The sequence below is a fragment of the Panthera tigris genome, chromosome D4, assembly GCF_018350195.1.
Source record: "Panthera tigris isolate Pti1 chromosome D4, P.tigris_Pti1_mat1.1, whole genome shotgun sequence".
In the NCBI taxonomy this organism is placed as follows: Eukaryota; Metazoa; Chordata; class Mammalia; order Carnivora; family Felidae; genus Panthera; species Panthera tigris.
Genome location: NC_056672.1, coordinates 85,838,554 through 85,861,212, shown reverse-complemented (window position 1 = coordinate 85,861,212; position 22,659 = coordinate 85,838,554). Strand labels below are relative to the sequence as shown.

At 50.0% G+C, this 22,659-nt stretch overlaps 1 long non-coding RNA gene across 1 annotated transcript; it reads left to right on the top strand.

Annotated features, from left to right (window-relative positions):
* The first annotated feature begins 9,262 nt into the window (after positions 1 to 9,262).
* Positions 9,263 to 12,306, top strand: LOC122233119. The gene is made up of 3 exons (XR_006210582.1): positions 9,263 to 9,843; positions 11,545 to 11,608; positions 12,202 to 12,306. It is a non-coding gene; the product is annotated as an uncharacterized LOC122233119 (long non-coding RNA).
* Positions 12,307 to 22,659: the final 10,353 nt, after the last annotated feature.

Sequence of the window (22,659 nt, the reverse complement as noted above, 5' to 3'; positions counted from 1 at the left end):
TATTTCTATTAATTTTTATTTTTTTAAGTTTATTTATTTATTTTGAGAGAAGGAGAGTGCAGGAGGGTCAGAGAGAGAGGGAGAGAGAGAATCCCGAGCAGGTTCCGTGCTGTCAGCGCAGAGCCTGATGCAAGGCTTGGACTCATGAATTGTGAGATCATGACATTAGCTGAAACCAAGAGTCGGATGCTTGACTGACTGAGCCACCAGGCACCCCAGCCCATTTCTACTCCTGAAAGTTAAGCACCATCAGCAGTTTCTTGAACGGTCTTTCGGATTCGCATCAATGCATATACAAACATATAAACATACATGTGTGTATTATCCAACATACACGTGAGATGATATGTTAGTAAAGGTGTGCGGTTTCTTTTTTTTTTTTTTTACATTTATTTTATTTATTTTTGAGAGACAGGGCACAAGCGGGGGATGGGCAGGGAGTGAATGAGACACAGAATCCGGAGCAGGCTCCAGGCTCTGAGCTGTCAGCACAGAGCCTGACGCGGGGCTCGAACTCACCAACCCCGTGAGATCATGACCGGAGCTGAAGTCGACGCTTAACCGACTGAGCCTCCCAGGCGCTCCAGATATGCACAGTCTCTTAATAAAATATTACCTAACTACATGTATTGTGCTAGGTTGTTACTGGGGTGGCCCCCACCGCATCTTGTCTCCCAGCATCCATGCCCCGGACATGGGCCCCTCTCACACCGACTTTGGACCTGACCATGTGACTTGCCTTAGACAAGGGGACATGAGCAAGCATGATGAAAGCTGGGGCTTGGTAAGCCCTTGCACTTGGAAGCTTGGCCTCTTGAAATACCCCCGGGATCCAGCTGCTGTACAGAAGCTCAGAGTAGATTGCAGAAGGATCAAGGGCACCCGGGGCAGTCCCTGGTAGGTGGGAGGCCATCTTGGAAGCTCCAGCCCAGCCACACGGCCAGTTGAGCACAACCATATGAGTGAGTCCTGCTGACCCCTTGTGGAACTGAAGAATGGCCAGTTTCTGGACGGTTTGTTACTCAGCAATTGATAATAGATGGTTCTGCAACTTTAAAAGAATCTTAACAATACATGGGGCGCCTGGGTGGCTCAGTCAGTTGAGCGTCCGGCTTCGGCTCAGGTCATGATCTCGCGGTCCGTGAGTTCGAGCCCTGCGTCGGGCTCTGTGCTGAGGGCTCAGAGCCTGGAGCCTGCTTCTTGTTCTGTGTCTCCCTCTCTCTGCCCCTCCCCTGCTCATGCTCTGCCTCTCTCTCTCTCTCAAAAATAAATAAACATTTAAAAAATTAAATAAATAAATAAATAAATAAATAAATAAATAAAAGAATCTTAACAATACATACATCTATCATGAACGTCCTCCTATGTCAGTTCATGTGGATGAGCTCGTTCTTTCTAATGCCTGCGTAATTTTCCATGGGGTCAATGAAGCATCATTTTCTTTCCCTTCTCCTATGGATGGACGTTCTTTGCCCTGACAAATAGTGCTACCTCCTTGTGTGAATATCGTTGGTAACTGACATTAGCGTGCTTTTAAGATAAATTCCCGGAAGTGGAATTGCTGGGTCAAAGGGTATGCATTTTAAAAGTTTCAGGGTGGCTCAGTCGGTTGAGCGTCCAGCTTTGGCTCAGGTCATGATCTCACGGTTCGTGAGTTCCAGCCCCGGGTGCGGCTCTGTGCTGACAGCTCAGAGCCTGGAGCCTGCTTCAGATTCTGTCTCCCTCTCTCTGCCCCTCCCCTGCTCACATTCTGTCTTTCTCTCACAAAAATAAAATAAAACATTAAAAACAATTTAAAGTTTTCACAGATATTGCTGGGATACCTGGGTGGCTCGGTTGGTTAAGTGTCCAACTCTTGGTTTCGGCTCAGATCGTGATCTCACGGTTCGTGGGTTCAAGCTCCACCTCAGGCTCCACGCCAACGGCACAGAGACTGCTTGGGATTCTCTCCCTCTGTCTGCCCCTCCCCCTCTCACTCTGTCTCTCTCTCTCTCTCTCTCTCTCTCTCTCAGGATAAATAAACTTAAAAAAAATTTTTTTTTAATTTAAAGTTTTCACAGATGTTGCTAAAGTCACCCTCCAAAATGGTCGCTACGGCTGCAGGGAGCAGAGTCTGGGGCCCCAGCCCGCACCCCCGCCCCCCCCTCCTCCCACCAGTTCCTTCCTCTTCTGTTGAGGCAGCTGTGCTCAGCACATCCTCTTTCAACGCTGCCCTTGAAGGCACTTCCCCAGCAGACCTGCCTCATGGATAGGCCCAAGTTCCTCCAGCCTTGACCCCTACTCCCAGTGACTCTTTGTCTCCAGTGGGCCCCGGCCCCAGCCCCGCCTCCTGCAAAGAGAGGAGCCTTCCACGTCCACCTTTTGACTTCGGATAAACCCTTGATCTTCTCTCTCTCTCTCTCTTTTTTTTTTTTTTAATTTAATTATTTAATTTTATTTTTAATTATTTTTTAAATTTACATCCAAATCAGTAGGCATATAGTGCAACAATGATTTCAGGAGTAGATTCCTTAGTGCCCCTGACCCATTTAGCCCATCCCGCCTCCCACGACCCCTCCAGTAACCCTCAGTTTGTTCTCCATATTTATGAGTCTCTTCTGTTTTGTCCTGCTCTTTTTTTTTTTTATGTTTATTTTTTGAGAGAGAGAGAGACAGAGAGTGGGCGGGGAAGGGGCAGAGAGAAAGGGAGACACAGAATCCGAAGCAGGCTCCAGACTCTGGGCTGTCAGCACAGAGCCCGACACGGGGCTCGAACCCACGAAGCAGGAGATCATGACCTGAACAGAGGTCGGACACTTAACCAGCTGGGCCACCCAGGCACCCCAACTCCTGATCTTCTCTGGCTGCGGGTGATAACCATGCCGACCTTTTGGGCTCCGTTGTTTACTCCTTCAGCAAATGGTAATTTATTTATTTATTCTTTCAGGAAGTGATTATTCCTTTACTCATTCATGCATTCATTCTTTAAACCAACACTTATTTAGTCGTTTGTTTGTTCATGCCTTCTGCAAACATTTATCATTCTGGCCTCGTGGCCCCCATGATGCAGGGGGAGGCACAGATAGCTACACAGGTATGTATTTTTATGTACTTGTATATGGGGCTGTGTCTTCTGAAATCAAGTGCAAGTACACAGGGACCTGTGTACACAGGTGAGGCAATTAGACCACCATCTTGAGATGGGAGGATGCAGGGGCCAAATGCGTAGAGACCAGGGTAGCTGGATTCCTGGTGGGCGGAGTGGCTTGTACAAAGACCCTGAGGTACAAGGGGCCTGTCCCATTCCTTTCGAGGACAGAAAGAAACTGAGGGCACAGCGAAGGAAAGAGATTCCTGATGAGGCCCCGGGGGTCAGCAGGACCACACATGCAGGGCCTTGTGGGTCACAGTGGTGACTTTTAACCTAAGAGGACTGGGGAGTCATTGACAGGATGGTAAGACTATTAAATGGGATTCATTATGCAAAGCTCTTAACCTGTGGTTAATGCTCAATGCACATTGCTTTATTATTATTATGTGATGATGATGATGATGATGATTTTAAACTTTCTCTACCCTCTGGCCAGAGAATTCCCTTTGATCCCAAGAGGCCCTGACTAGTCTGGACCAGCTGTGTTCCTTGACTGGGAAAGACTCCAGAATTAGCCCCAGTGTTTTTAGGAAATGGTATCCACATCTAGAGATCATTAGTAATTGCCCCAAGGTCACCTAGGGCGGTAATGCTGGAATTTGAACCCAGCTCTCTGACTTCAAGCCTAGTTCTCTTTCACCCCATCCCTACTGCTAAAAGCAAGCTCTCACCACCTGCTTGCCCTGCTTGAAACCCTCAATGGCTCCACACTGCCTCCAGAATACCCACAGCCTGGCCTTCAAGGGCCCCTGTTCAGGGTTACCTCTCTCTGTCTCCTGCCATTAACCCACACCAACGCAAAAAGTATTGTTCGATATTCCCCAGAGGCCACAAGGAAGCCTGCCACTACCCATTTGCTGGTGCCATTCCCCCCACGAATTCGGGGAGTGGGGGCACTCCAATCCCTTCTCTAGTCATTCTGCTCCCCATGGAGCCCACCTGTCCTCCTGGATTCATTTCCTCTGGCTGCTGTAACAACTTACCACACACTTAGTAGCTTAAAACAACACAATTTTTTTTAATGTTTATTTTAGAGAGAGAGAGAGAGCAGGGGAGGGGCAGAGAGAGAGAGGGAGACACTGAATCCAAAGCAGGCTCTAGGCTCTGAGCTGTCAGCCTGACGCGGGGCTCAAACCCACGAACCATGAGATCATGACCTGAGCTGCAGTCGGATGTTTAACTGACTGAGCCACCCAGGCGCCCCAGTATGTTTAACATTTTAAGAAACTACCAAACTGTTGTTTAAAATCATTATACCTGGGGCGCCTGGGTGGCGCAGTCGGTTAAGCGTCCGACTTCAGCCAGGTCACGATCTCGCGGTCCGTGAGTTCGAGCCCCGCGTCAGGCTCTGGGCTGATGGCTCGGAGCCTGGAGCCTGTTTCCGATTCTGTGTCTCCCTCTCTCTCTGCCCCTCCCCCGTTCATGCTCTGTCTCTCTCTGTCCCAAAAATAAATAAAAAACGTTGAAAAATAAAATAAAATCATTATACCACTTTATGGTCCTACAAGCAGTATATAGGGATTTCCATTGACTCTACATCTTTGCCAATATTTGGCATGGTCAATCTCTTTAATTTCAGCTCTTCTAATAGGTATGTAGTGGCATCTCATGATAGCTTTATTTTGTGCATCCCTGGTGACTATGGAGCGGAACATATTTCTTGTGCTTATTTGAGGCTGTCCTTGTATATCACTAAATGGAGACTTACACTATTCTTTTCTTTTAATGTTTGTTTATTTTATTTGAGAGAGAGAGAAAGTGCAGGGGAGGGGCAGAGAGAGAGGGAGACAGGATCTGGAAGTGGGCTCCGAGGTGACAGCAGAGAGCCCGATGCAGGGCTCGAACTCATGAATTGGGAGATCGTGACCTGAGCTGAAGTCAGATGCCCAACTGACTGAGCCACCCAGGTGCCCCAGTTTACATTATTCTTAATGACTGGGTAGTACTACAACATTGGATCCATCTTTTTATTTCATCAAGACCCTATTGGTGAACATCTTGGTTGGCTTTGATATTTGGCTGTTCCCCCTAATACCACGGTATACAACCACGTATGCGCATTCTGCCTACTTGTCTATTTCCATCACGTGGTATTGACGGGTAAAAGGAATGCACCCTTTTAGGGCTTTTGAAACACATTGACAAATAGCTCCCCTGGAAACCTGCACCCATTACAGCCCCACTGGCAGCATGGAGGAAACAGTCCCTGCTTCTAATTCCAGCAGAAGCCTCCAGAGCAATGACTTGCAGGGTTTGAGGAAGTCTTTCAAGTATGACCCCATGACTTCTGGCCAGAAGCCAGAAATAAGGGCAGATTGGCCACAGGACTCCCTTGGCGTGCCCTTGGCAAATCATTATGATGGTTCCCGGGGAGGGGCGGCTGTTCTGGGAGGATCTGGGAAGGAGGGGAAGAGGTGGAGTCAAGCCTGGATGTGAGCCCAGCAATATTCACTCCTGACCTGTGATCTCGGGACAGTCACTTGAACTTTCTTAACCACAGTTTTCTCAGATGTGGAGTAGAATAAACGATAGTAACCCCCAAGCATGTGAAAGCCCTTTACAAATGCAAAAACATTCCACAAAGGTGTGTTATGAGGAGCTTTTGTTTCCTCTCCAGAACTGTAGGCAGCACATACTTCCTCCTGGGTTCCTACCTGAATGGCGGCTGGCTGGGAGGAGGGGCAGGACCTGGTGAGGGAGGGAAGAGAAGCGTGGTTGTCAGAATAAAGGTGTCCACAGCCACATCGGGGGATTATTGTGAATATGTTAGGTTACATGGCAAAGGGGATTAAGGTAGCTGATGGAATTAAGATTGCTAATCAACTGACCTTAAAATAGGGAGATTATCCAGGATTATCCAGGGGGGCTCAATGTAATCACAAGGGTTCCTCAATGGGAAAGAGACTAAAGGTAGAACAGACATGGCAGCGTGGGAAGGACTGTGTCGTTGGCTTTGAAGATGGAGGAAGGGGCCATGAAGCAAGGAGTGCAGGAAGCTTCTAGAAGCTGGAAAAAATAAGGAAATGGATTCTCTCCTAGGGCCTCCAGAAGGAACATAGCGCTCTGGACACCTTGACTCTAGCCGAGTGAGACCTGATTCAGACTTCTAACCTCCAGAACTGTAAGGCAAAAAAAAAAAATTTGTGTTGAGGGGCACCTGGGTGGCTCAGTCAGTTAAGCATCTGACTTTGGCTCAGGTCATGATCTCACGCCAAGAGAAATAAGAGCTCAGGTCCACACAAAAACTGGTATATAAATGCTTACGGCAGCTTTACGTCTATCAGCCCCAACCTGGAAACAACCCGAAGGCCCATCACCTGGTGAATGGATAAATAAACCGGTATATCTGCACAATGTAATACTATTTACCAATTAAAAAAAAAAAAAGGAACTCTCAATCAACACAACATGGACGAATCCCAAAGTAATTATGTTAAATAAAAGGAGCCAGACCCAAAAAACCAAAACCAAAACAAAACATAGTGAATGACTCCATTTATATGAAATTCTAGGAAATACAAACCAATCTATAGGACAAAAAAGGATCAGTGGTGGCTAGAGTGTGTGCATTTGGGGGAGGGGGTGACAGGAGGGATTGCAAAAAGTTTAAAGAAACTTTTGGGGATGATAGATAAACTCGACATTGTGAATGTGGTGATGGGCTCATGGGTGTACACGTACATTGAAACTCATACACTTTATTTTTTAAATTTATTTATTTATTTATTTATTTATTTATTTATGTTTATTTATTTTTGAGAGACAGGGAGAGACAGAGCATGAACAGGGAAGGAGCAGAGAGAGAGGGAGACACAGAATCCGAAGCAGGCTGCAGGCTCCGAGCTGTCAGCACAGAGCCCGACGCGGGGCTCGAACCCACAAGCCGTGAGATCATGACCTGAGCCGATGTCGGACGCTCAACCGACTGAGCCACCCAGGCGCCCCTAAATGTCTATTTTTAAAAAAGAGAGTGCACACAGGGCTGGGGCAGAGACAGAGGGAAACAGAGAATCTGAAGCAGGCTCTGAACTGTCAGGGCAGAGCCCTACTGGGGGCTGGAACTCACCAACCATGAGATGATGACCTGAGCCCAAGTCCAGACACTTAGCCGACTGGGCCACCCAGGCTTCCCAAAACCCACACACGTGAAATATGTACAGTTTATTGCATGTCAATCATACCTCAATAAATCCATATTTTATTTTATTTTTTTTTTAATTTTTTTTAATTTTTTTTTACATTTATTTATTTTTGAGACAGAGAGAGACAGAGCATGAATGGGGGAGGGTCAGAGAGAGAGGGAGACACAGAATCTGAAACAGGCTCCAGGCTCTGAGTTGTCAGCACAGAGCCTGACGCGGGGCTCGAACTCACGGACTGCGAGATCATGACCTGAGCCGAAGTTGGACACCCAACCGACTGAGCCACCCAGGCACCCCAATAAATCCATATTTTAGAAAATATTCCCTCTAAAAAAAACCGTTTCCAACTGTACATACAGTCTGATTTCCTTTTCAGGGGGGAAAAAGCCTCTGTGTGTGTACATTTTCTGGTGATGGATCAGAAGTGAAGTGGCCTTTTTTCTTTAAACTCTTCTGCGTTTGCGTAAAACCACACATTTTAATTTATATTTATAATAAATAGGGGCACCTGGGTGGCTCAGTGGGTTAAGCCACTGACTTCAGCTCAGATCACGATCTTGCAGTCCCTGAGTTCGAGCCCAGTATAGGGCTCTGAGCTGTCGGCTCAGAGCCTGGAGCCTGCTTCGGATTCTGTGTCTCTCTCTCTGCCCCTCCCCCACGCACACTCTGTCTCTCCCTCTCTCTCTCTCAAAAATAAACATTAGAAAAAATTTTTTATATTTATATAAATAAAACAATTTCCATTTTCCAAAAGGAAAGCCAAACAAGTGCCCTAAGCAGAGCCTCGCTCCTCCCCCTGCCCGGTCCTCTCCAGCCGGAGCGGAGGCATGAGTTGACCCAGACTCCAGCGCTTCCTGTGAGCTGGTCCCCAAGCACGGCCGGCCGGCGGCCCCCAGGGCAGTGACGAGAGCGGCCCTGCAGATGCTTCCCGGAAGGCCTGGGGGTCAGCCTGGGCTAGACCAGTAAATTACCCGCGGAAGGGGCCGCAGGGTTTCCTCCGCAGGGCCAGGGCCAGCGTTGCGGAGACATGCAAGCTGGGGTGGGTGGGGGAACGAGCGCCCACCCTGGCTTGGCTGCAAGGGGATAAGGAATTTAGTGTATGGAGAGAGGGGAAGCGGCGCAGCTCCGCTGGCCAGGGACCGGAACGGAGACCTGAAAAACCAGCAGGACACTCCTGAGTGCTTGGTGCCAAGGGCCACCTGTTTCATTCCCTGCTTCTCTGGGCACGTGGCTGTGCCTGGGCAGGTAGTTCTCCTGCCAACGAAGTCTGGTTCCGAACCAATTTGCCAAGCTGGAATCTGATTGGCCCGTCTCGGGTCACGTGGCACCCGATTAGCCAATGGGGTGGGGGCCCGTATACTAAGCCGCTTTCCAACGGGTTTTCAAGGGCTTCTCGGAGGAGGGGCAGGCAGGTGTGGGCCGCTGCCTGAAGGCTGTGTGCGATGTTCAACAAACAGAGAAAGCCTGACTTCGTGGTGCAGTCCCCGGACAGTACGGTGCCTCCCTACGGTGCAGCTGTCCTCAGGGGCCCAAGCACTAGAAAACCAGCCTGGTTCAAGCCCCCTCCCGTGGAATGGTTCCCCCACGCAGGTCTCTACCGTAGCGCCGTCCCTGGTGACAGCTGCTCAGACCCCGGCCCCAGGGCAGCAAAGCTCTGCCCCAACAAGGTCGTGGCAACAGTCCTTTGAGGAATCTAAAGTAGGTTATGCGGAGGAAGGTCAGGCTTTGTCAGGAGTAGCAGGGACGGAGAGAGACACACAGAGCGAGCAGAGGAAGCAGGCTCACGGTGATTCCGAGGGGGCTTTTTATCACTGTCACCAGAGCTACAGTCATATGGCTGCAACACTGACACAACTACCACAACGAAAGGCACAATAAAAGGCATGCTTGTGCCATGCTAAGCCATTTTCATGCAGGAGGTTGCTGGGTAGTGCTTGCTACAAAGAGAACCCTGGAGAACCCTGTCTAACCACTAGTGTTTAATGCTAACATTAGCACTGATCTAGCACGTTCTACAGACCAGGCACCCATTCCAAGCACCTCACTAATATCCACTCATGTAACCCTCCTAACCACTCCAAGAGGTAGATACTATTATCCCCATTTTACAGATTGGAAAGGTAAGGCACAAAGAGGTTCAGTCACTTGCCCTAGTTCGCAGAGGCAAGATTCCAACCTGGGCAGCTTGGCTCTGACGTCATGCCAGTAATCACTGCTCCCTACGCACTGGCATGTACCTGACACTGTTCCAGGCACTGGGATACAGAACAAGCCACAAACCCTGCTCCGTGAGCCTCGCTGCCTCGGGGAGAGACATAAATAGCAATGACCCACATAATGAGTGAGTGGTCACTGTTGTTTGAAGTGCTATGAAACTTGGAACTCTAAGAGTATCTAGAAACGGACTGTCCTTGCCTGGAGGGGTCAGAGAGGGCTTCCCTGCAGAAGTGACACCAATGTTGAGGTCAACGGAGTGACAAGGAGCGGGCCAGGCAAAGCGGCGAGGGCAGATTGTGTAGCAGGAAGGGGTCCAGGTGACAAGGAACGGCATGTGCAGTGTGCCCACATTAGGTAAGCACTTTGTGGAAGGGTGTCTCAGGCAAAGGTTACAGGGCAGGATAGGGACCCTGCCCTGGCCTCCAGGTGACTGGCCACTCTCTCTGTGACTCTGCCCCACCTCCCCGCTGGCAATCACAGCTGAACGTCTGCAGCTCTGTGAGGTGGCAGGAGGGACAAACCCACGAATATTTTCAGGGTAAATGTTTGCTACCGAGTGGCCCGGAAGGATGCTGATCTCTTCAGTGCTCGGGTTATGGGAGTCGTGATGATTCAGGGAAAAAAAACCACTAGCTGGATTCTGGAGGGAATTCAGCCAGCCCAGCTGCCCATGTGTGGAGATGGTTATCAGAGGCCAGCCCAGGCACCACTCACCTCGAAAGTGGGGCTCTGGCAGTTTGTGCACAGCAGCCCTGGCCTTTCTCCAAGGGCCTATTTTGGACACTGCTGGCCTTCCTAAGTGCGTTAAAAAGCAAACTCCGGGGTTTTTGAGAAGTGCTCTAATCTCGGCCATCTGATGGATATTCTTGACAAGAATGGTCAATTTCTGGACCCTAATGGCAGCGACGGGGCTGTCATCACAACGGGGTTAGGCTTAGCAAGGCAAGACCACAATTGGGGCTTCTGCTGGCCAGCAAGGCAGAGATGACAGATGGCAAGGACTGTGTGGGTGGGGGAAACGACTCTTTCCTACTCTCTGGGCGAAGCTGGTTTTGCCTTCCAGGAGGGAACATTAAAAATATCCTTGACCTTTGACCCAGAAGTTCTAGTTCTGGAAATTGTTCCCCAAGACCCTCCCACCAGCACACAGGGGGCATTTACAAGGGTGCTCACTGCAAAGTGGCTTCAAATAGTTAAAAACTGCAAACACCCCCAGACATATCCCAATGGAATTGGCTAAGTCTAGTGCGGATGTCCTCATGCCAGACAACTGCAGCCCCTCAAGAGAATGTTCCAGCAAGGAGCAGCCTCTAAGAGTCACTGTTAGGTAAAACAAAGCGAAACAAAACAAAAAACCATACAAGTGACAAAACAGTGTGTATTGTGTTATTCCGTTTTTGTTTTTTATTTTATTTTATTTTTTAGTGTTTATTTATTTTTGAGAGAGAGAGAGAGTATGAGCAGGGGAGGGGCAGAGAGAGAGGGAGACACAGAATCCATAGCAGGCTCCAGGCTGTCAGCACAGAGCCCGATGCGGGGCTTGAACTCACAAACCATGACATCACGACTTGAGCCAGAAAGTCAGACGCTTAACCGACTGAGCCACCCAGGTGCCCCTGGTTTTGTTTTTTAAAGAAAGTATTGCTACAAGCTTTGAAAAAAATGATCTGAAGCGTCTATACTACACTGTTAAACACAGGTTATCTCTGGGGACGGGCATACTGGGGACTTTCGTTTGTTAAACTTTTGCTTTCTATGGCATAAATTGTGCAATGCTTGAGTTTTTAAATGATGAGCATGTGTTACTTTTGCTTTCAGATCTTTCTTTCTTCACGTAAGCATTTATTGCCATAAACTTCCCTCTTAGCCCTGTGTGTGCTGCATCCCAGAGATTTTGTGTATGTTGTGTTCTTGTTCTCAAGATATTTGCTAATTTCCCCTGCGATTTCTTCCTTGACTCACTGGTTGCTTAAGAGCGTGCTTGTCCATTTCCACATTCTTGTGAATTTTCCAGTTTTTCTTCTGACGTTGATTTCTAGTTTCTTCCCATCGCAGGACACGTGCTATGTTTGAAGTCAGAAAAGCAGTGATGAAAAGGAAAGAAGGTCTCCGTAGCTTGGTGAGTAGGAGCTCAGGCATGGGACCCAGACTGCCTGGATTTGAAGTCAGTTCCATCATTTACCACCCGGGTGACCCTGGGTGTGATGTCATCACTCTGTGCCTCAGCTTTCCCACCTGTGAAATGGGACATACCTTATGGGATCTTGGGAGGATTAAAAGAGTTCACATGAAGAAAACCTCAGATCAGTGCCTGGCGCACACAGTAAGCGTTCAGTGAAATGTCAGCTTGGTGATGGAAGAGGTCGTCAGGACATGGGCAACTCAAAGTCTGGGGATGTCTCCACTGAGCCCAGGGCGGCGGCCAGAAGCATGTAGGATTGCGCTACCTGCCCTCCAGGACCAAAGAACCCTTGACACCTGACCCCATGGAAGGGTGCTGTCAGTCTTTCCTCTTGTTCATTTGTTCCCTCCTTCTGATATTCAGCACTTACTCACTGTCCCCCTCCCCCATGTGCTACCCTGGGACCGGCGGGGGTGGGGAGAGGATAGACATAAACTCTTCTGTGAAATGGGAATATGATTATGTTAGTCTGCTTGGGCTGCTATTACCACAGACGGGATGGTTTATAAACGGAAATTTATTTCTTACAGTTCTGGAGGCTGCAAGTCCAAGGTCAAGGCGCCGATAGATTTGCTGTTTGGCAAGAGCCTGCTCTCCGGTTCGCAGACAGCCGTTCGTCCTCACGTGGTGCAAGGTGGGAGGGAACTCCTGGGGTCCCCTTCATTAGGGCACCGTTCCCATTCATGAAGGCTATGCCCTCATGACCTAACCACCTCCGAAAGACCCTACTCCCTAATATCATCACCTTGGAGGGTAGGATATCAATATATGAATTGGGGAGGGACACATTCTGTCTATAGCAATGATGGGACCGCCTGCTGCAGGCTGTTGGCATTTGAGGAGATCTTAGGAACATAGTGCTTAGCCCAGGGCAGGGGCCCCCAGAGTGAGGTCAATAAACACACAGAAGCTGTTGTTTAGAGGGGCACCTGGGTGGCTCAGTTGGTTAAGCAACTGACTTTGGCTCAGGTCATGATCTCAGGGTTCTTGAGTTCAAGCCCCGCATCTAACTGTCTGCTCTCGGTACAGAGCCTGCTTTAGATTCTCTCTCTCTCTCTCTCTCTCTCTCTCTCTCTGCCCCCCCCCCACTTGCATTCTCTCTCTCAAAAATAAAAAAACAAAGCGTTAAAAAAAAGGAAGCTGTTGTTTAGAGGGAGAAGTACCAGCATCAAGGCCTTTCTATCTATATATCTATTTCTATTTTTTTTTAAGTTTATTCATTTATTTTGAGACAGACAGAGACAGCGTAAGTGGGGGAGGGTCAGAGAGAAAGGGAGAGAGAGAATCCCAAGCAGGCTCAGTGCTGTCAGCATGGAGACCGATGCAGGGCTCGAATTCACGAAAACTGGAGATCATGACCTGAGCTGAAACCAAGAGTCAGACACTTAACCAACTGAGCCACCCAGGCACCCACTCTATCTATCTATCTTTTTATTTTTTATTTTTTAACATTTATTTTTGAGAGGCAGAGAGCAAGCAGGGGAGGGGCAGAGAGAGAGAGGGAGACACAGAATCTGAAGCGGGCTCCAGGCTCTGAGCTGTCAGCACAGAGCCCGATGCGGGGCTCAAACCCATGACCTGTGAGATCGTGACCTGAGCCGAAGTCGGATATTTAACCAACTGAGCCACCCAAGCACCCCGATCTATTTTTAAAGAAAGGTTTATGCCCTCCATGGGGCTTGAACTCATGACCCTGAGATGAAAAGTCGCATGCTCTACCAACTGAGTCAGCCAGACACCCCCATCAAGGCCCTTTTGAAAGCCCCCTTGTAGGAGAATGGTCAAACCTGCCTTGGGCAGGTTGAATCCTCGTTGAATCCTCCAAAGAATTTCATGAGGGAAGTATGACCACTGAAACCATTTTACAGCTGTTAAAACTGAGGCTAAGAGCCTCCAAGGGACTGGCTCCAGGTCATTGAGCGAAGGGGGAGGAGTCTCGGGCTCATACCCTGGTGTGCTTGCCGGTCCCTGCTGTAGCCCTTGTCCCCCACTGCTCCCCCAATGCCTCGCCATTAAATGGCACCACTGATGATTTTCACATTTAAAAGTAAGAGCTGTTGCTGACAGTACATCAGGGACTGTGACTAAGAATTCAGAAAATAAGCAGAGCTCAGCAAGGGCTAAGGGGCTGTGCGTGTGCCTAAGAGGACAGGGTGGTAACCTAGAAACACCTCTTCTGGGTAAACATGGCCCTGATCACTGGGCCAGAGGTGTCGGACTCCTGACCAGTTATGTAAGCTCTGTGTTCACCTGCCAACTCCTGGCCCACTGGGTGGGGGTCTGAGAAGGTCCAGAAGTCTAGGTCGGCAGTGGGGTGGGGTGGGGGTCTCATTTGGGCTCGCCTTGCACACAGGCTGCCCAAACAAGGCCTCAGCCAACCCCTCCACCTGCTCAGGCCCAGCAGGGTCACAGGGACACTTCCCAGAAGTAGGACTTTGTCTGCTCTTTCGGATGCCCCCTCAGGCCCCCTCCAAGGCTTTAGTTTGACTTTGTCCAGAAGGAATTCAACTGGACTCCATTTCCTAAGGGGCTCTGTGCCATACACTTTTCCCTCCTACTTTATTTAACTGTGCAAAGGTGTCATTATCTCCATTTTTATGGGTTGAGGACACTGAAGGTGAAAGAGGGCAATAACTCGCTTGAAGCAATAGGGCCAGGGAGTGGTGGGGCTGGCATTTGAACCCAGGTCACTTTAGGCAGAAGGAAGGCCCTGGGAACTGTGTGCTCATGGAATATCTTGAGACCCAGGTGACAGGCAGAGAAAGGAAAGTTACCGGGAATACATTCCTGAATCTTACAGGGAGGCAAAGGTCATGCAGGGAACTGGCCTGGGATAATCACACCATCCTCTCTCTAACACCTTCCATGACTCCCCATTACCTTTAGGATAAAGCACATCATTATCACAGCCTGCAAGACCCTCCCTTGTGGGAAGGGGCCTGCCTACTTTTCTAGCCTTGCCCTCACCTCTCACAGATTTGAGGCTCCTGCATTTTCACAGTTGAGACTTTCTACCAACTCCTGTCTCCTGGCTGACTTCCACCCATTTGTCAGGGTTTGCCTTCGTGCTGCTTTCTCAGGAAAGCTTTCCCTGGCCACACACACCAGGTCAGGCCCACTCTGCGTTCTCGCCCCTTCCCAAACTCCCCTTGACCCCCAGGTGTACCATAGCTCTCATTGCTAGGGCCACACCTGCGTGTCCCCCACCGCAGCCCCAGTCCCAGGGCAGATGGTGTGATAAACACCTGTGAATGAAAATGGAGGAATGAAGTGCTTGGCAGACCTTGGCAGGCTGGAGACCTCGGAGGCAGACAGACGGCAAGGCTGGGGAGGCTGCTGGACTGATCGGCGGCTTGTGCTAAGATAGTACTAGAAGGAAGGGCAGGGCCAGCACTCAGAGCCCAGAATTTGGACTTTGGACTTTATTGGGTTAGTGATTTGGAGTCCTGGGCTTAAGGCATGCTGGAGCCAAAGCCAGGGTTTAAGAAAGTAAGGCTGCCCTCAAAGCCACAGGGGAAGGTGGGTGGCTCTGGGGAAAGCCACCCACAGGTCTCTGGACACAATGGGAATGGGGTAGACACACTGTCATGTTTTAGCCTCAGAATCCGGCCTGATTCTGCACAGTGTCGGGTCAGGCATTGGGCCTCAACCTTTACACACTCGATGATCGAATCTCCCCAACAACCCCAGGAGGCAGGGACTGCTGTGGGCCCCACTGGACAAGATGGGGAAGCTGAGGTTCAGAGAGGTGGAGCGACCTGCCCCAAGTCACACAGGGACTCCCTATCCCTGCCTTAGTTATAACTGTACTGCAGTTCGCTCAGAAGTTAGGGGGATCCAGGCCATCTAGACCTGCAATGTCCAATATGGTAGCCATTAGCCCCCTGTAGCTATTTAAATTTTAAATTTAAATTAAACGGAGCTTAAAATTCAGTTCCTAAAAAAAGATAAAGTAACATAAAAATAATAAAATAAAATTCAGTTCCTCAGTCCCACTAACCACATTTTATTTTTTAATGTTTATTTTTTGAGAGAGAGAAAGAGAGAGAGAGAGAGCAGGAGCAGGGGAGGGGCAGAGAGAGAAGGAGACACAGAATCCAAAGCAGGCTCCAGGCTCCAAGCTGTCAGCACAGAGCCCAGGGTGGGGCTCGAACTCATGAATGGCGAGATTGTGACCTGAGCCGAAGTCGGGAGCCCAACCGACCGAGCCACTCAAGCACCACACTAGCCACGTTTTATGTTCTATAGCCACATGTGGCTAGTGGTCACCATATTGGATAGTTCAGATATGGAACATTTCCATCACTGCAGAAAGTTCTATCAATATTGCTAGTCTAGACTGTGAAGGTGGACAGGTCCTCGGAGACCATTTAATTCAACGCTCTTATTTAACAGACAAAGATAGATCAGGGACTGGTTCAAAGTTACACAGTGAGTCAGTGATAGGGGTGGAACTCAAAATCTCGGCTCCTGACTCCCAACCCAGCTCTCTCCATTGACTCCTATCTCTTAGCTGGAGCTTTGTAAGGGGCTTCTGTGAGGCAAAAAGATACCACAGAGTCCTAAGACAACTGCTTAAGTAGAAGTAATACTTTAATGTTGAAATATAACAGAGGTTGATATCCATAATATGTAATAAGCTACTACAAATAAATAACAACAACAAAAAAAGATGACTACTTCAACTGGAAAAAATAGACGAGGAGAAGCCAGGCAATTTACAGAAAAAAAAAAAAAAGGAAATTGAAAAAGATTCTAGTGAAAGAAATGTACAGTACTATAGCTTTTTTATTTTTATTGTCTTGGCCAAACAGACTAGTAAAGATGGAGAAAATGTGGGAATGGGTGCTATCTTATACTCTTGGTGGCAGTATAAATGGGTCCAACCTTTTTGGAAGGCAGTGTGGCCACATTTTTTCAACACTAAGTATGTAAATACTCTTTGAATCAGTAATCCCTAGGCTGGAACCCAAGGCCATCTGACTCCAGATCTTGTGTTCTGAACCATGACTACTCTCCATGAGTGATGGTCAGGCTTAGGTTGGAAAGGGCAGAGTCAGCGGGTCAACGGGGATACTTGTGGACTTGGCTGTGGGAGGTTTAAGCAGGACGGATCCCCGTGGGCGAGTTCTTTGGCGCCCTTTATCTTCTTGTGTGACTGGCTCAGATATTAGCAAGGGGCCCAGCACCAATCAATACACGCTTGGTCAGCTGCTGTGGTGGCTCAGCTGCCATTCCAGTTCTGCAAATAATTGGAGCCCAGTCACCGGTGAATCAGCACCGGCCGCCCTTGGCAAGCAAGGTTGGGAAGGCGGCTCGGTGTGGCGCTCTGTGCTGGGTGTCAGGTGACAGAGAGCAGACCAGCTGGGTAGCTGCCCTGAGGGTGATTTGGGCAAGTGACATTCTCCACCCTGCCTCAGTTTCCTCTTTCCCCCTTTCTTTCCCTTTCTTTCCTTGTTTCCTCTCTCCTTTCCTCCCTCCCTCTCCCCCCACCTTCTAATGAGTTGCCAAATATGCATCACTTATTGTGACGGCAAACAGACGGCGAGCTCTTATTTTCTCTGCATACAGATGGTTGGTAACTTGGGGGGCACAGATCAGGGAGTGAGTGTGGTGTCTGACGTGGGGGCATGGGGTGGGAGAAGATGCTTGAGCTGAAGCTTCGTGCTCGGTAGGTGTCACCAGGTGGGCAGGGGACAAGGCCAGAACCTTTGGGTGGGGCTACAGGGGCCTGGGGGAGGCAGGTAGTGAGAGGCTCACCCTCAAGAGGGTCTTGAATGCCAGGCTAAGAACCTTTGATTTTATCCAGAGGGTGATGGGGAAGCATGGAAATAATATCCTTATATATTTTTGCTTGTAATATCCTTATCTGTTATTAAATTACAAAATGAATTCATCATATTATAAAGCACAAACAATACCCCCTCCCCAATTCATTAAAATAGGGTAAAAATGTCCCTGTAAACTCTCTCCCCAGGTGGAAGCTGCTGGTAGCAGTTTAGGGTGTATCCTTCCAGATTCTTCTCTATGCACACGTAAATATACCCGTGCTTCTTGACAAAAATAAGCTCGCCCTTCACATACTATTCTGTGACTTGCTTTGCCATGGCAGGGTAGACATTTCCCATCTCGGCCACACACACACGTCTCCCACATCCTTCTCGCAGCTGCGTAACATCTCACTGATGACGCTCGCCTTCATATGACAAATATCGATTGAGCTCTGTCGTGTACCAGGCACCATTCTGGGTGCCGAGGATGCGGCAGAGAACAAAACACAGTTCTTGCCCTCAAGGCTTCCTTCTTCCTATTGCCAGACATCAGGGTTGCTTCAATATTTTTGTGTAACAGACAAGGGTGCAGGAACCGTTTTGCATATGTATCTCTGCATGCATGAGTGAGTACTGCTATTGGGTAACTTACTTTCTTTATAGAATTTTAAAAAGTTTTTTTTTTTTTAATGTATTTCAGTAATCTCTACCCCCAACGTGGGGCTTGAACTCACGACCCTGAGATCAAGAGCTGCATGTTCTTCCAACTGAGCCACCCAGGCACCCCTGGTAACATACTTTCCAAGGTATTGTGCACATTGAATTTTGGTAGTTATTGGCAACACTGAGGGGTTTTAGAGTAGGAGGTGATTTGGTTAATCATCCATCCACCCTTCTATCCGTTTACCCATCATCCATGCATACGCACATATATGCACACGTACATCGTGAATGCATCTGGGCATCCATTGCTTTGACAGTCATTTATGGAATACCTACCGTGTGGCAGGGCCTGAAATTGACATACAGACACCATGGATGAGGTGTCTGACCCCGTGAAGCTCATGCTGGAATGGCGGGGAGAGAGAAGTAAACAGTATCACAGGAGACTGTCCAAGGCCAGACAAGGGTAAGGATTCTCCCAACGTTTTTTTTTGGTTTTTTTTTTTTTTATTTTTGGGACAGAGAGAGACAGAGCATGAACGGGGGAGGGGCAGAGAGAGAGGGAGACACAGAATCGGAAACAGGCTCCAGGCTCCGAGCCATCAGCCCAGAGCCTGACGCGGGGCTCGAACTCACGGACCGCGAGATCGTGACCTGGCTGAAGTCGGACGCTGGACGCTTAACCGACTGCGCCACCCAGGCGCCCCAAGGGTAAGGATTCTCTAAGGTCTCCCACTTTCTGCAGCCGTGATTCTGTTCTAGAGGCTGCGGTCCCACAAAATTCCTCTGTTCCCCCTATTCCTTCCTCATACCTATTCCAGTGCTTATGCTCACTCACATCCCGACTTCAAGAACCCGGTGGCGGGGCGCCCGGGTGGCTCGGTTGGTTACGCGCCCAACGCTTGATTTGGGCTCAGGTCATGATTTCATGGTTCGTGAGTTCGAGCCCTGCGTGGGGCTCTGTGCTGACTGCACCGAGCCTGCTTAGAATTCTCTCCCTCTCTCTCTGCCCCTTCTCCCCACCAAAATTAATAAACATTAAAAAAAAAAAAAAGAACCCTGTGGCATCCAGTCAAGTTCAAAACCCTGGGAATATTCAAGAAGTTCTATTTGAGTAACTATTACTGTTGCTCAGGAAATGCTGAGCGCTTCCTCTGCAATGTGTCCCCTTTCTCCTCACAGCACGCTGGCTCCACCCTGGTCTGAGCTACCAGTCTCCTGTGTGGCCATAATAGCTTCCTCCCCTATCTGCCTGTTCCTGTTCTTGCCTGCCGGCAATCAGCCCATTCTCCACATAGCCAGAAAGAACTTTGAAAGAGGCATTTTGGATCTTGTCATTAACCTGCTAGCATCCTCCAGTGACGTCCCTTTGGGCTTAGAATAAAATCTGAACTCCTTCCAGGCTCACAGAGCCCATCAGCAGGTTCTGACCCTATGCCTCTCTCTTTTCCCCTGCAGTCACACACAGCCCCCCAAACACACCAGTCCCTGTCTCTGCCCCTGGAGTTTCCTGCACTTGGGCCCTCCTTATTATAAAGGTCTGGGCTGAGATAATACCTCACACAGGCCAGGAACCCCAATCCAATCATCCTCTCTCACATTTCCCTGGATTTCCCTCCCCAGACCACTTGTCTGAATTATCTTGTTAGTTACTGCTTTCCTTATATGTCTGCTCAGGGCCTCGAGTAGGTAGGACAGGTTATGCTTGGGAATTTGGGGGGTGCTGCAGAACCGTAGAAGTGCTGGCCTGGGCCCCCTTCTGACCCCTCGCTCAGATCTCCATGTCTCTTCGGGCCTAAGCCATTTGCAGGTGTAGCCCGTTTGAAGTCCTCACAACTTTCTGAAAAGGTTGATATTCTTTTTTTTTTTTTTTTAATTTTTAAAAATTTTTGAGTCTACCGACTCAGCCAGTCAGGCACCCTAGGTTGGTATTCTTATTCCCCTTTTACAGGTGAAAAACTATGGATCAGAGATTTAAAAAGAAAAAAAAAAAAGTTTAGGCTGTATCCCTCAAGATTCCTTTCTATCCATGCAAAACTCCAAACAAAGTTTGTGCGACGCAGGTGGTCAGTGTTATGTGAGCCAGGTTTTGAACCCTGCTCTGATGGCTTCCGAGCAAGTAGTTCTAGCCACATCATACTGAACCCGCTCTCTCTTTGGAGTCCCCAAACCTCAGTGTCCCAAACTAAGGCTATACTGCCACTGTGCAGCAGAGCCAGGATTCTAAAACGAGTTTCTCTCACCCTAAATGGAGCATCCTGAACTGGCACCAGGCTCTCTCCCTTCCTCAGGCACCATCTGGGAAATGAGGAAAGGGAAACTTCCTGGGCTCCGAGCCCTGAGGCTATAGAGAGAGAAATACCCCATCCGAGCTAAGTCTGGCAGCCAGGCCCACCCTGCTTCCTGTTAGAGCAGTCTGAGGTTACTCATGGTCACAGCTGAGGAGCCAGCCAGGCCTTGAGAACTCCTTGGCTGGTCCTCTCCTCTGAAATCCCCTCCTGGGGTCAGGTAGGCACAGGATCTTCCCCTGTGGAGCAGACCCAGCTAGGATCAGCAAGGAGGACACACCCCACAGTGTGGGCAGCACAGCTTGGCCCTCTAGCGCCTATGCTCCAGGGTCAAGACTGTAGTCAAATGATCTAAACTTCCCAGGCCTCAACTACCCTGGCTATAAATGGGGATATGTGAGAGCAGTGAGAGCTGCAATCATAATTTTTCACCTATGTGGCTGAATTGTTTTCTAAATGATGGGACAAACTGGAGAGAAGCATGGGTTGCTACCCATTTTATGGCTGGGAAGCAGAAAGAAATCAGAAATTTGAGCCCTCAGTTACATGTCTGGACCCAACTCAGCCCCAAGTCCATTCAGTTTCTGTCTCCAAATGCCTCTCAAACCCATCCTCTCGTTTTCTCTCAGCTCTGAGGTTCTGCCTTTATCATTTCTTGCCTGGATCAACACAAGCCTCCTCGCCCCTGTTTCCCATATGCTCTCCTCCACACTACCTACCGTGAGAGCAAGCTTCTTACAACAAAAAACAAGTCTGGGTCACTCTCCTGTTCAAAATGTGTGAGTGGCTCACCTCCTTACTCTGGCCTACAAGACTCTGCAAGATCCAGCCACCACAGGCCTTCCAGCTGTATCTCTTGCCCTCTGCCTCCCCCAGATCTCAATGCAGCCAGATGAAGTAGTCAGGGCTTCTGTGGGCACCTCACTCTCTGTTTTCCTGGCCTCTAGAGGCTCCCTCTGCATGGGCCCTGCCTAACTCGGGGCACGCATCGCGCTATGGCTTGGATAACTTTGTGTGAGAAGCCTCATGGTTTCGCCCTCGTCCCTGCATCCACGCAGCTCCTCCAGGCCCCTGTACATCCACTATCACAGTTCTCATCTACCAGATTTGTTGCTGCCTGTGTCCCAGGCTGCTTCTTCACCTGATCCTTGGCTTAGAGAGGCTCGGAGGAGAGGGCCACCACGCACACAGCTGGGAGCAGATTGCCCCTTAACATTTCGGGGCCGAATGAATGAACTACAATGTGTTCAGAGTCTGGGAGGTCCGAGGCTCTAGAAGCGGTCTCTGCATCCAGGGGAGTTAATGTAGTCAGAGAGACCAGCCATAACTATCTAAGAAGCTAGCCGACAACAAAAGGCTTGGAAAGCAGGTTGGGGGAGAAGCTGGGTCTGGCACGGGTTGCGTGATGAACTGCTCCAAGTCATTCCTTCGGCTAAGCCTTTGCAGACACTTCCTTCTCAGTGTTCGGAACTAGATTCCCAGGCGAAGAACCTGCTTGGTCTAGTCCTGGCCGCCTCTCTGAGTGTTTTTTCTGAAAAATGGATTCACTACCTCTGGGCTCGATTTAGTGTCTAACGAGTTCAAGTCTGGGGGGGGAGGGGGGACGCTGGAGGGCCATTACAGCCATAGTGTTCGTATAGTTTCTTTTCATTGTTTCTTCTTTTCTTCCGCTCGCGCCCTCCTCCTCACCGGACCAGCCTGGGCTTCCCGCCCCGCGACCTCCCACCGCCTTCTCGGGGGCCCTCTCCCCTTCCCTTCTCCCGGCCTAGTCCGAGGAGGCGGGTCCAGCCGCGCGGCGCACCAATCCAAGCGTCTTGGGCCGCCTCTGCCTCCCGCAAGTCCCGCCCCACGCTGCCGTCCCCCAATCTCGCCCCGCGCCCGCCCCGCGGGGTCGCCCAATCGCGGGCGGCCTGGGCCGCCGGTGCCCCGCCCCTCCCGCGCTCGGCGGCGGCTCCGCGGGCGGCCGCGCTGGGCCTCAGCACTCTCCGAGTGGCGCCGCACAGCGTCGGGCCCGGGCTGCCGCGTCCGGAGCGCAGGCGGCGGCGCTGCTGCTCGCGGGGTGCTGGGCAGAGTTGGCGAGCGAGGCGGGTGCCACCGGCCGGCCGGAAAGGCGCCTCAGCTCCGCCGGGGCCCGCGGCGCGGGACCCAGGACCGAAGAGGAGGCGGCGCCCCGGCTGCCCGGGCCTGGTGCCCGCCCGGAGGGGGCCGCGGCCGGCCGTTCCCGGCCGGGAGTGTCCCCGTCGCGCCTCCCGGAGAGGCCCCCAGA